General features: G+C 42.3%; 1 non-coding gene across 1 annotated transcript; it reads right to left on the bottom strand.

The window, feature by feature from the left end:
- Window positions 1-1,858: 1,858 nt before the first annotated feature.
- On the bottom strand, window positions 1,859-1,965 carry LOC120274181. Its single transcript, XR_005540717.1, has one exon. It is a non-coding gene; the product is annotated as a small nucleolar RNA R71 (small nucleolar RNA).
- Between the last annotated feature and the right edge of the window lie 8,645 nt (window positions 1,966-10,610).

The raw sequence follows: 10,610 nt of genomic DNA, 5'->3' as shown, positions 1-10,610 counted from the left end.
GTTTCGGCTAGGGTTTTGAGCGATATTGGCTAGGGTTTTGGAGAGGTTCTACGCTTCCAACATCGTGATTCCGGAGGAAGAAGGTTAGTAGGGGAGCTTCCATCGAGGCGTATCCTATACCGGACAAGGGAATCTTTGGACGACGAGTAGAGGACTTTCCACAAGACCATCGACACGACTATTGAGGGGGTTTCTCTATGGATTCATTGCTTTTACATTCTATTTCTTTGATTGTACTTAGCTCCATGGAGAGCTAAACCCCTAGTGGGTACTTTGGTATTTGTGAACCCTAGGATGTATTTGTTTCATTGAATTTCTTTATTATGCTTTCAATTAATTGATGTTTATTATGAGTTCCAACCTTGAATGCTTGATTGTATGAACATTTCCCTTAGAGTGACACTAGGGTTGAGAGTTCTTGTTGGTAACCTTGTGAGTGAGTGACACACCACGAGCGTTAGGCAAAGCTAGGTTGGAGACGGTTGAGAGGGTGAGACAAGAGGTACAGGAGCGTCCCCTTTCCCTTCCGACATGATAAATTCTACCTCCGTTCCTCGAGTTCTTTGCGGCCATAATAGAGTGAATGGTCTAAGGGGTGACCCTCCTCTGGGGCTTAGTTGCGCGTGCAACGGAGTGAAGCGTTGAGGTGATCTTAGTATCTAGGGCTTAATCGTGGTTAGGGACCTTCCACCTGGACCAAAGGGTTAGGTCTATAATTAGGAAGAGATTTATCACTTGGAATCCCTAGAGCTCATTGCAACTGTATGCGAGTACGAGGTTGAGAGGTTATCTAATCTTTCTTCTGGGATATGTATAGAGTTAGGCATAGTTGACCTTAGATTTGTGACTATGTACTTATAGATTTCCACGACTCACCATTGCATTGATTAGGAAGCATAATAGAGGGTTCTTGCACTTGAAACGATTGTCCTAGGTGTTGCATTATCCAAGTACGCCATCTTTATCGACTGCCTTACCTCTTTCTTTACTCGTTCTTTCTTACTTGTTATTTTTAATCTTGAGAATTGAATCACTGTCACACTTATCACTACTAATCTTTCACATAGCTAAGAAGCGGATTAAGTGTTTTTAATCCCTACTCCCTGTGGATTCGATACCCACTCATCCGGGATTATTACTTTGATAAACCCGTGCACTTGCGGGATACACGCAAGGGTATCTTGTCAAGTTTTTGGCGCCATTGCCGGGGAGTAGGCGTTTAGAGATACTTTGCACTTTGTTCTCTTAGCTATTTCACCATACATTCTATTTCATATCTTCCTATTCTATCATCATTCTGACTTCTTTTTCTTTTTTTTTTGGTGCAGCTCTAGGTTATGACCGGAGGGAATCCCTCAGTATTGGTTGAAGGGGATCCTTAGCTTGAACGTACACTTAGAAGAAAAGGGAAAGAGCCTGTCCAAGAACAACTTAATTTAGCTAATTTGGAAGTGGAAGAATATGAAAAAATGGCAGAACAAAATGAGCAACAATGAACATTATCTGATTATGCCAGACCTTCAGTGTTGGGGACACAGTCGAGTATTGTGCGTCCCCCGATTACAGCTCAGAACTTCGAACTGAAGCCTGCATTCATCCACATGCTACAGCAATCTGCACAATTCAATGGTTTGGCCGATGAAGATCCAAACAGTCATATAGAGAGTTTTCTTGAGGTGTGTGATATGCTGAAGATAAACGTGTGATAGATGATGCAATCAAGTTGCGAGCCTTCCCATTTTCTCTAAAGGGGAGAGCGAAGCAGTAACTACACTCATTACCTAGAGCATCAATTACTACATGGAAGGAGATGGTAGAAGCTTTTCTGGCCCGTTATTTCCCTCCCAGAAAATCAGCAAAGCTTAGGAATGAGATCTCATCCTTTGTTCAGTTGGAATTAGAGTCTCTATTCGAGACATGGGAAAGGTTCAAGGAGCTCCTGAGAAAGTGCCCGCAACACGGATTCCCGGAGTGGATGATTATTCAGACCTTTTACAATGGTATGAACCTGAGTACAAGGCAACTCTTGGATGCGGCAGCAGGAGGTACCTTAGGTAGCAAGACCCCCAATGGCCCCGTCAGTTAATTGAAGAAATGGGGTTAAATAGCTACCAATGCAATGCTAGGAAGAAGAAGAAAATGGCCGGCCTCCATGAAATAGATGCGGTAACTTCATTGGCGGCTCAAGTGGAAAACTTGAGTAAGAAGTTAGATCTTCTAACTTTAAATAGAGTGGCAGCTGTGACTAATTGCACCGGGTGTGGTGGAGGACATGCTCCCTCCGATTGCCCGATCTCTATTGGTGATGTTTCTTCGGTGGAGAATGTTGATTTTGCAGGTAATGGCATGAGACCTCAAGGAAACCCATATAGCAATACCTACAATCCGGGTTGGAAGAATCATCCCAATTTCTCATTGAGTAATCAGGGTCCATAAAAGACCATGGGGCCACCGGGTTTTCAACAACAACAAGCCCCTCAGGTGGAAAATAGAGTCTCAGGTTTTTAAACCCGAATGAGTGACTTAGAAAAGCACTTGACTAGATTTGTGCAATCTGCAAATACAAGGTTTGAATTAGTCGAGGCTACACTTTGCAACCATATCGCCTCTTTGCATAACCTTGAAAATCAGGTGGGACAAATTGCGAAGTCTCTATCTAAAAGGCCACATGGAAGCTTGCCAAGCAATACAGAAACCAACCCTAGAGAGCACTTGAATGCGATCACTTTGAGAAGTGGTCGTGAGGTTGAAGGTAGGCTTCCAAGTGAGAAGCCAAAAGAAAACGCACAAGAGGTTATAGAGGTAGAAGAGGGAATAAGCAAAGAGAAAGAGGTGGGACCCCCACCTTTCAAGCCAAGAATCCCTTATCCCTCTAGATTGAAGAATGACCAAGGGGATGAACAGTACAAGAAATTCCTGAGTTTGTTCAAGTAACTCCACATCAATATTCCTTTTGTTGAGGCATTAGCCCAAATGCCCAAGTATGCGAAGTTCTTGAAAGACTTGTTGACTAACAAGAGGATGTTGGAGGAAAGTGTTTCAGTGATTTTAGATGCTTCATGCTCGACGGTATTGCAGAAGAACATGCCGAACAAGAAGAAAAACCCAGGAAGCTTCATCATTCTGTGTAATATTGGCAATCTAGGTGAAGAAATGGCATTGGCGGATTCAGAGGCCAGTATCAACGTTATGCCATACACCTTCTTTCAAAAACTAGGCTTGGGCGAGCATAGGCCTACTCGGATAACTTTGCAACTAGTGGACCGAATAGTGCGACATCCGAGAGGCATCATTGAAGATGTGCTTGTTAAGGTGGACAAGTACATTTTTTCCGGTTGACTTTGTAGTGCTAGATGTTGATGAGGATGTGGATATACCTTTGATACTTGGGAGACCGTTCTAGTGGACTTCCAAGGCATTGATTGACATGGACGACGGAGAGCTAACTCTGAGGGTTAGTGATTGCTTCCCCGAAAGTGTACGGGATCGTCAAGTAATACCTCGTGTGAAGACACGAGGATCGTATTCCACGGGGCTAAGGATCTCCTATTACTCCTTCTCGAGCTATTATCTACCCTAAGATCTCAAGTGATGAATTTTTACTCTACTAGATGTAATTAAAGCTAAAACGAGATTGTGAACAAATTAGAGAGAACAAGCAATAAGCAAGTAAGAAAAATCAATGAGATGCAAAGGCCTATGGATGTGGATCCCCTTGAGGGGTTATCATGCAACATGGATGATGATCTAAAGATGCAAGGGTAAAATGGACCATGAGATTCCAAGATTAGAACAACCCCAATTTCTCAGCGATTGAACCCTAATCCCATACAAACATAGATAGGAATTTCTCCCAAATCTATATCCCTATGATTTCATTTAGTACGAGGAAATCTAACTTGGGAATAAACCTACTCTTCTTCGGATTAAACCTACATGGAGGGCTACCAAACACACAATTTCTCGACGTGATGATACAAGCATTCCCTTTTAATCCATTCATGACCTAATACATGCGAGCAAGTTGCATCTACATGCATCATTCATAAAAGAGCTATGGATTTCTCCTTAGTGTAGGACTTAGCATGAAAACAATGGATTAAGTCTCAAAATTACAAAAGCATGGAATTAACAAGTTATCATCCAACGTACATGATAAAACCCCCCAAGGTTCACCGACACCCGGTGGCCTTGGGGGTCTAGTGTGTCATCATCCCATAACAACCAATACCAACAAGCAAAACATGTAACAAAAACATAAATGACACTCCCTATATGAAATGGTGGTGGAGGAGGTGATTGCTTCCCCGCAAGTGTACGGGATTGCCAAGTAATACCTCGCGTGAAGAAGCGAGGATCGTATTCCACGGGGCTAAGGATCTCCTATTACTCCTTCTCGAGCTATTATCTAGCCTAAGATCTCAAATGATGGATTTTACTCTACTAAATGTAATTAAAGCTAAAACAAGGTTATGAACAAATTAGAGAGCACAAGCAATGAGCAAGCAAGAATTTCAATATAATGCAAAGGCCTATGGATGTGGATCCCCTTGAGGGGTTATCATGCAACATGAATGATGATCTAAAGATGCAAGGGTAAAAATGGACCATGAGGTTCCAAGATTAGAACAACCCCAATTTCTCAGCGATTGAACCCTAATCCCATACAAACATTGATAGGAATTTCTTCCAAATCTACATTCCTACGATTGCATTAAGTACGAGGACATCTCACTTAGGAATAAACCTACTCTTCTTCGGATTAAACCTACATGGAGGGCTACCAAACACCCAATTTCTCGGCGTGATGATACAAGTATCCCCTTCTAATCCATTCATGATCTAATACATGCGAGCAAGTCACATCTACATGCATCCCTCATGAAAGAGCTACGAATTTCTCCTTAGTGTAGCACTTAGCATGAAAACAATGGACTAGATCTCAAAATTACCCAAGCATGGAATTAACAAGTTATCATCCAACATACATGATAAAACCTCCCAAGGTTCACCAACACCCGGTGGCCTTGGGGGTCTAGAGTGTCATCATCCCACAACAAGCAATACAAACAAACAAAACATGAAACAAAAGCATAAATGACACTCCCTAGATGAAATGGTGAAGGAGGAGGTGAGGAATGTGCCGAATGACGCTTTCCCCGCCAAAGGAGTGCCAAATTACGCTTCCTCTTACCGCGGGTCTCCTTCCTTCAAATCGTGGTAGATCTCCCCTTGAATGATGTTGCCTTCTTGCCTTGAGAATCTTGGACCTTGGGCTTGAATGATCTTCTAGCTTCCTTGCCCTTCTTTTTCTTCCCAAGGTCGCCCAAAAACTCCCAAGTGCTCTCCCAAAGTCGGCCAAGAAAAGGGCCAGCCAAAAAGTCCTCTTTTCTGCCCTAAAAGATGGTATTTATACCCCCCGAGGCATACGGGTCGTATGGGGGTCGTATGGGGGTCGTGTAGCACCCAAAAACCCTAGATTCGGGATCCATATGGGGTGCATATGGAACCCATACTGGGTAGTATAGAAATCTGGGCAGACACTTAAAATCAATCTGCTGCTACAGTGCATACAGCCCCCATACTGGGTAGTATGGGGGTACTATGAAATTCCTGTTTGCTTCTCTTTTCGCCCAAATGATATCTTCTTGTTCTCTATGGCTTCCTTATGCCCTACAAAGCAAATAATAGACTATTAAGCGCAAAACGGGCATCAAACCTCACAAAATACATGCAAAGTGAATACGATATATGCATGAAAACATCTACATTTAGACACTTATCAAATATCCCCACACTTAAGCGTTGCTTGTCCCCAAGCAAACAACTCATGAAAAACAAAGAGACTGAGAAGTGGCTAAATGCACTACCTCTGGCGTCAAGTAAATATAAGACTCCAAAAAGCAATGGACAATGATACATAGATGTTGAGTCATAGTCAATAAGCATAATAAAAAAATATCCCTGCCTCACCCCTTATATGTCCGTGCGGTGTAAGTGAATCTTATATCTCATATGCCCCGATCCGGTCTAGCCTAAGGACTTCAATCTGTACAGCTCTAGATACTAATCACTTCACTTACAAAGAATACTAAGTCTTAAACTACTAACTGCTACTTCAATGGCCAAATAAGATCCTTCTAATTCTATACCTTGAAACTAAGTCCACTTTCTACTCAAAACCTTTGGTAGGTACTCAAAAAAAGATCACTAGGTTTTTATTTTTCATTTCATCATTCATTTCTTCAAGTCCGACTAACGTAGACTGCACCAACATCATTTTTGAAATCTTTTCCGGAGGGTGCACATGCTGGTTAGGCACAAGAGCCACCGAACTACTCGATTACAGTCTACATAGACGCATTCATGCTTCAGAAGCAAAGGAATACTGACATAGACTCATTTTTTTTTCTCTTTTTTTTCTTTTCTTTCTCATTCATTTCATTTTTTTCAATTTTTTTTTCACATTCACCCTAGATCACATCTTCAGAGTAGTCTACATGACACAAAACTAGGATTAGCTCAACAAGAGTTAGAAGTTCTTAAGAGTCCATTGAAGGAAAGAACTTAGTGTTCTAAGGCCAAGTACTCAAAGTAGTGTGTTACGCATACAAGAGAGTTAGAGAGTAGTCACATTGGCTATTCCCAGGGCATCGACAAAAAATTCAGTGCACATGACAATACTAGGGGTAAAACAGGATTCAATAAAGCATAGAAACAAGTAACTCACATCAATTATTAGTCCAAGCTACAAGAATCTTACAAGAATGAACAAAGCAATCATAGGTAACATTAGCATGTAGCAAATGATCCTAAAACATGAAATACACCCATCCCCACACTTAGTGTTGTACATTGCCCTCAATGTACACTAATCATGAAAAACATATAAGATGAAGCAATGCAAATATAAAGGAGGGTGAAAACGAACTCCCCGGTTCAACTTGTGCTTGTCATGAGGTAGGACGTGAGAAAATGTGTTATGAGCAATACATGTCCTGTCCGACCTCCATTAAAACCAGGAAAGCTCACCAAATTCCCTTAATGCCCTACGAGGCCAAAAGGGGACAGCATCATTCCACAAAGATTTAAAAATACAAGCACAAGGGGAAAACTAGAGAGTAGTCAACAAAAACACAAAGCTGAAAATAAACTAAAGTTCGACAACACAAGTCGGTAGGGTAGAACCATGCCAACTTAACAAAATACAAAACAAAGTAAGCAATAGTAAACAATATTTGTCCAAACTCCAACAAGTTGCTACTCATCACAATCTGGTGCTGGTGGTGGTGGCATGGCGGTAGAAGAGGTGGCTACAGTGTGCGGGGATGAACCACAGTAGGAGGTGATGAAACGGTGAAGATCTGCCTCGAGCCAGCGCTGTCCCTCAGTGATCTGGTAAAGCTGGCCATGAATCTCATGTTGCTCCTGACGCACAGCCTGAACCTCGCCCTTAATCCCCCTCAGTCTCATGTTGAAGTCAGGTAAAGATGTAGCGCCGGGGGTAGGAGCAGGTACGCCATCAGGGTCTAACTCTGTGTGCTCAGTCTGTTGTTGACTAGACTCACCAGTGGCCTGGTGGCGTGTGGGTCTGCCATGTGAGATCACCAAGCCAATCGCCCGTATGTGGGTTGGTCCGAGGGGTACTGTACCTCCTACAACGGTCATACCTCACGTCTGCTCAAGTAAACCCATGCCACGGATCAATCTAGTCACATACGGCCCCATAAATATAGCTCACAATCGTGTATACGAGCCCTGGTGAAGAAATGCTTCGGCGACAAGGTGGCCAAGGTGAGTAGGGCGTCGTTCGAAGATGCCATACATCGCATAAATATTGGCTTGAGTGACAACTCCCTTGCTATCGGTCCGGCCCCAAATGGATCGAGCAATCAAATCATGAATGAATCTGTGTGCGGGGTCAATCATGCGCGAAGCCTTTTGTGTTTGATCATCGCCCGCCAAAGTCGCCCAATAGTTGCTTCGACTCACCCCACTTGGGAGATCAAGCTTAAGACGTTTACCGGGCATGGAGTTGATAAACTCTTCATCATAAATCCCCAAGTACTTGGCAAAATCCAAGTGGTGCATAGTGCGAATTTTCCTATTCCATACGGAATCTCCATCTTGTTGTGCCTCAAATGTACTCAAAACCTCCAAGGTTAATTAACGAAAGGTTAGCTCGTTTATGGCAAAAAGCTTGTCCCAACAATTCTTTGATAGCCATTCCCTTACTTGACTTGTGATCGCTTCCCCGCAAGTGTACGGGATCGCCAAGTAATACCTCGTGCAAAGACACGAGGATCGTATTCCACGGGGCTAAGGATCTCCTATTACTCCTTCTCGAGCTATTATCTCGCCTAAGATCTTAAGTGATGGATTTACTCTACTAAATACAAATAAAACTAAACACAAGATTTGCTAGCAAATTAGAGAGAACAAGGAATAAGCAAGCAAGAGAATCAATGAAGTGTAAAGGCCTATGGATGTGGATCCCCTTGAGGGGTTATCATGCAACATGGATGATGATTTAAAGATGCAAGGGTAAATTGGACCATGAGATTCCAAGATTAGAACAACCCCAATTTCTCGGCGATTGAACCCTAATCCCATACGAACATAGATAGGAATTTCTTCCAAATCTACATTCCTACGATTGCATTAAGTACAAGGAAATCTCGCTTAGGAATAAACCTACTCTTCTTCAGATTAAACCTACATGGAGGGCTACCAAACACCCAATTTCTTGGTGTGATGATACAAGTATCCCCCTTCTAATCCATTCATGACCTAATACATGCGAGCAAGTCACATCTACATGCATCATTCATAAAAGAGCTACGGATTTCTCCTTGGTGTAACACTTAGCATGAAAACAATGGATTAGATCTCAAAAATACCCAAGCATAGAATTAACTAGTAATCATCCAAAATACATGATAAAACCCCCCAAGGTTCACGAACACCCGGTGGCCTTCGGGGTCTAGTGTGTCATCATCTCATAACAAAGCATACAATCAAGCAAAACATGAAACAAAGACATAGTATGACACTCCCTAGATGAAATGGTGAAGGATGAGGCGAGAATATGCCAAATGACGCTTCCCCGCCAAAGGAATGCCGAATGACGCTTCCTCCACCCGCAGCTTCTCCTTCCTTCAAGTCGTGATCGATCTCCCCTTTGAATGATGTTGCCTTCTTGCCTTGAGAGCCTTGGACCTTGGGCTTGAATGATCTTCTAGCTTTCTTGCCCTTCTTCTCCTCCCCAAGGTAGCCCAAAATCTCCCAAATCATCTCCCAAAAGTCGGCCAACCAAAAAGTCCTCTAATCAGCCCTAAAAGTGAGTATATATACCCCCCGAGGCATACGGGCCGTATAGGGGTCATATGGGGGTCGTATAGCACTCAGAAACCCTAGATTCGCGTTCCATACGGGGTACATACGGCCTCCATATGGCCCCGTATACTGGGTAGTATGGAAATCTGGACAGAACACCAAATCAATCCGCTGCTACAGTGCATACGGCCCCCATACTGGGTAGTATGGGGGTAGTATGAAATTCCTGTTTTCTTCTCTTTTTGCCAAAATGATATCTTCTTGTTCTCCATGGCTTCCATATGCCCTACAAGCAAATAATAGACGATTAAGCGTGAAACGGGCATCAAACCTCACAAAATACATGCAAAGTGCATACGATACATATATGAAAACACCTACATTTAGACACTTATCAAACATCCCCACACTTAAGCATTGCTTGTCCCCAAGCAAACAACTCATGAAAATCAAAGAGACTGAGAAGTGGCTAAATGCAATACCTCTTGCTCAAGAAAATATAAGATTCCAAAAGCAAAGGATAATGAAACATAGATGTTGAGTTATAGTCATTAAGCATAATAAAAATATCCTGTCTCACCCCTAATATGTATGTGCGTGTAAGTGAATCCTTTATCTCATTTGCCCTGATCTGGTCTAGCTCAAGGACTTCAATCAGTACAGCTCTAGATGCTAATCACTCCACAACAAAGAATACTAAGTCTTAAACTACTAAGTGCTACTTCAATGGCCAAGTAAGATCCTTCTAATTCTATAGCTTGAAACTAAATCCTTTTTCTTTTCAAAACCTTTGGTAGGTACTCAAAAAGATCACTAGGGTTTTTATTTTCAACTCAATATTCAACATTTTTTTTTTCCGAGTCCGACTAACGTAGACTACATCAAAATCATTTTAAAATCTTTGTAGAGGATGCACATGCTGGTTAGGCACAAGAGCCACCCAACTACTCGATTCATAGTCTACATAGACGCATTCATGCTTCATTAGCGGAGGAATACTCGACATAGACTCATTTTTTTCACTTTCACTCTCACCCCTAGATCACATCTTCGAGTACACTACATGCCACAAAAACTCAGATTAGCTCAACAAGACTTAGAAGTTCTTAAGAAAACATTGAAGGATAGAACTTAGTGTTCTAAGGCCAAGTACTCAAAGTAGTGTGTTAAGCATACAAGAGAGTTAGAGTAGTCACATTGGCTATTCCCGTGGCATCGACAAAACAATTCAAAGTGCACAAGACAATACTATGGGGTGAAACAGATTCAATAAA

This window comes from Dioscorea cayenensis, chromosome 12, assembly GCF_009730915.1.
Source record: "Dioscorea cayenensis subsp. rotundata cultivar TDr96_F1 chromosome 12, TDr96_F1_v2_PseudoChromosome.rev07_lg8_w22 25.fasta, whole genome shotgun sequence".
Taxonomy (NCBI): Eukaryota; Viridiplantae; Streptophyta; class Magnoliopsida; order Dioscoreales; family Dioscoreaceae; genus Dioscorea; species Dioscorea cayenensis.
This window is presented reverse-complemented; position numbering and strand designations above follow the sequence as displayed.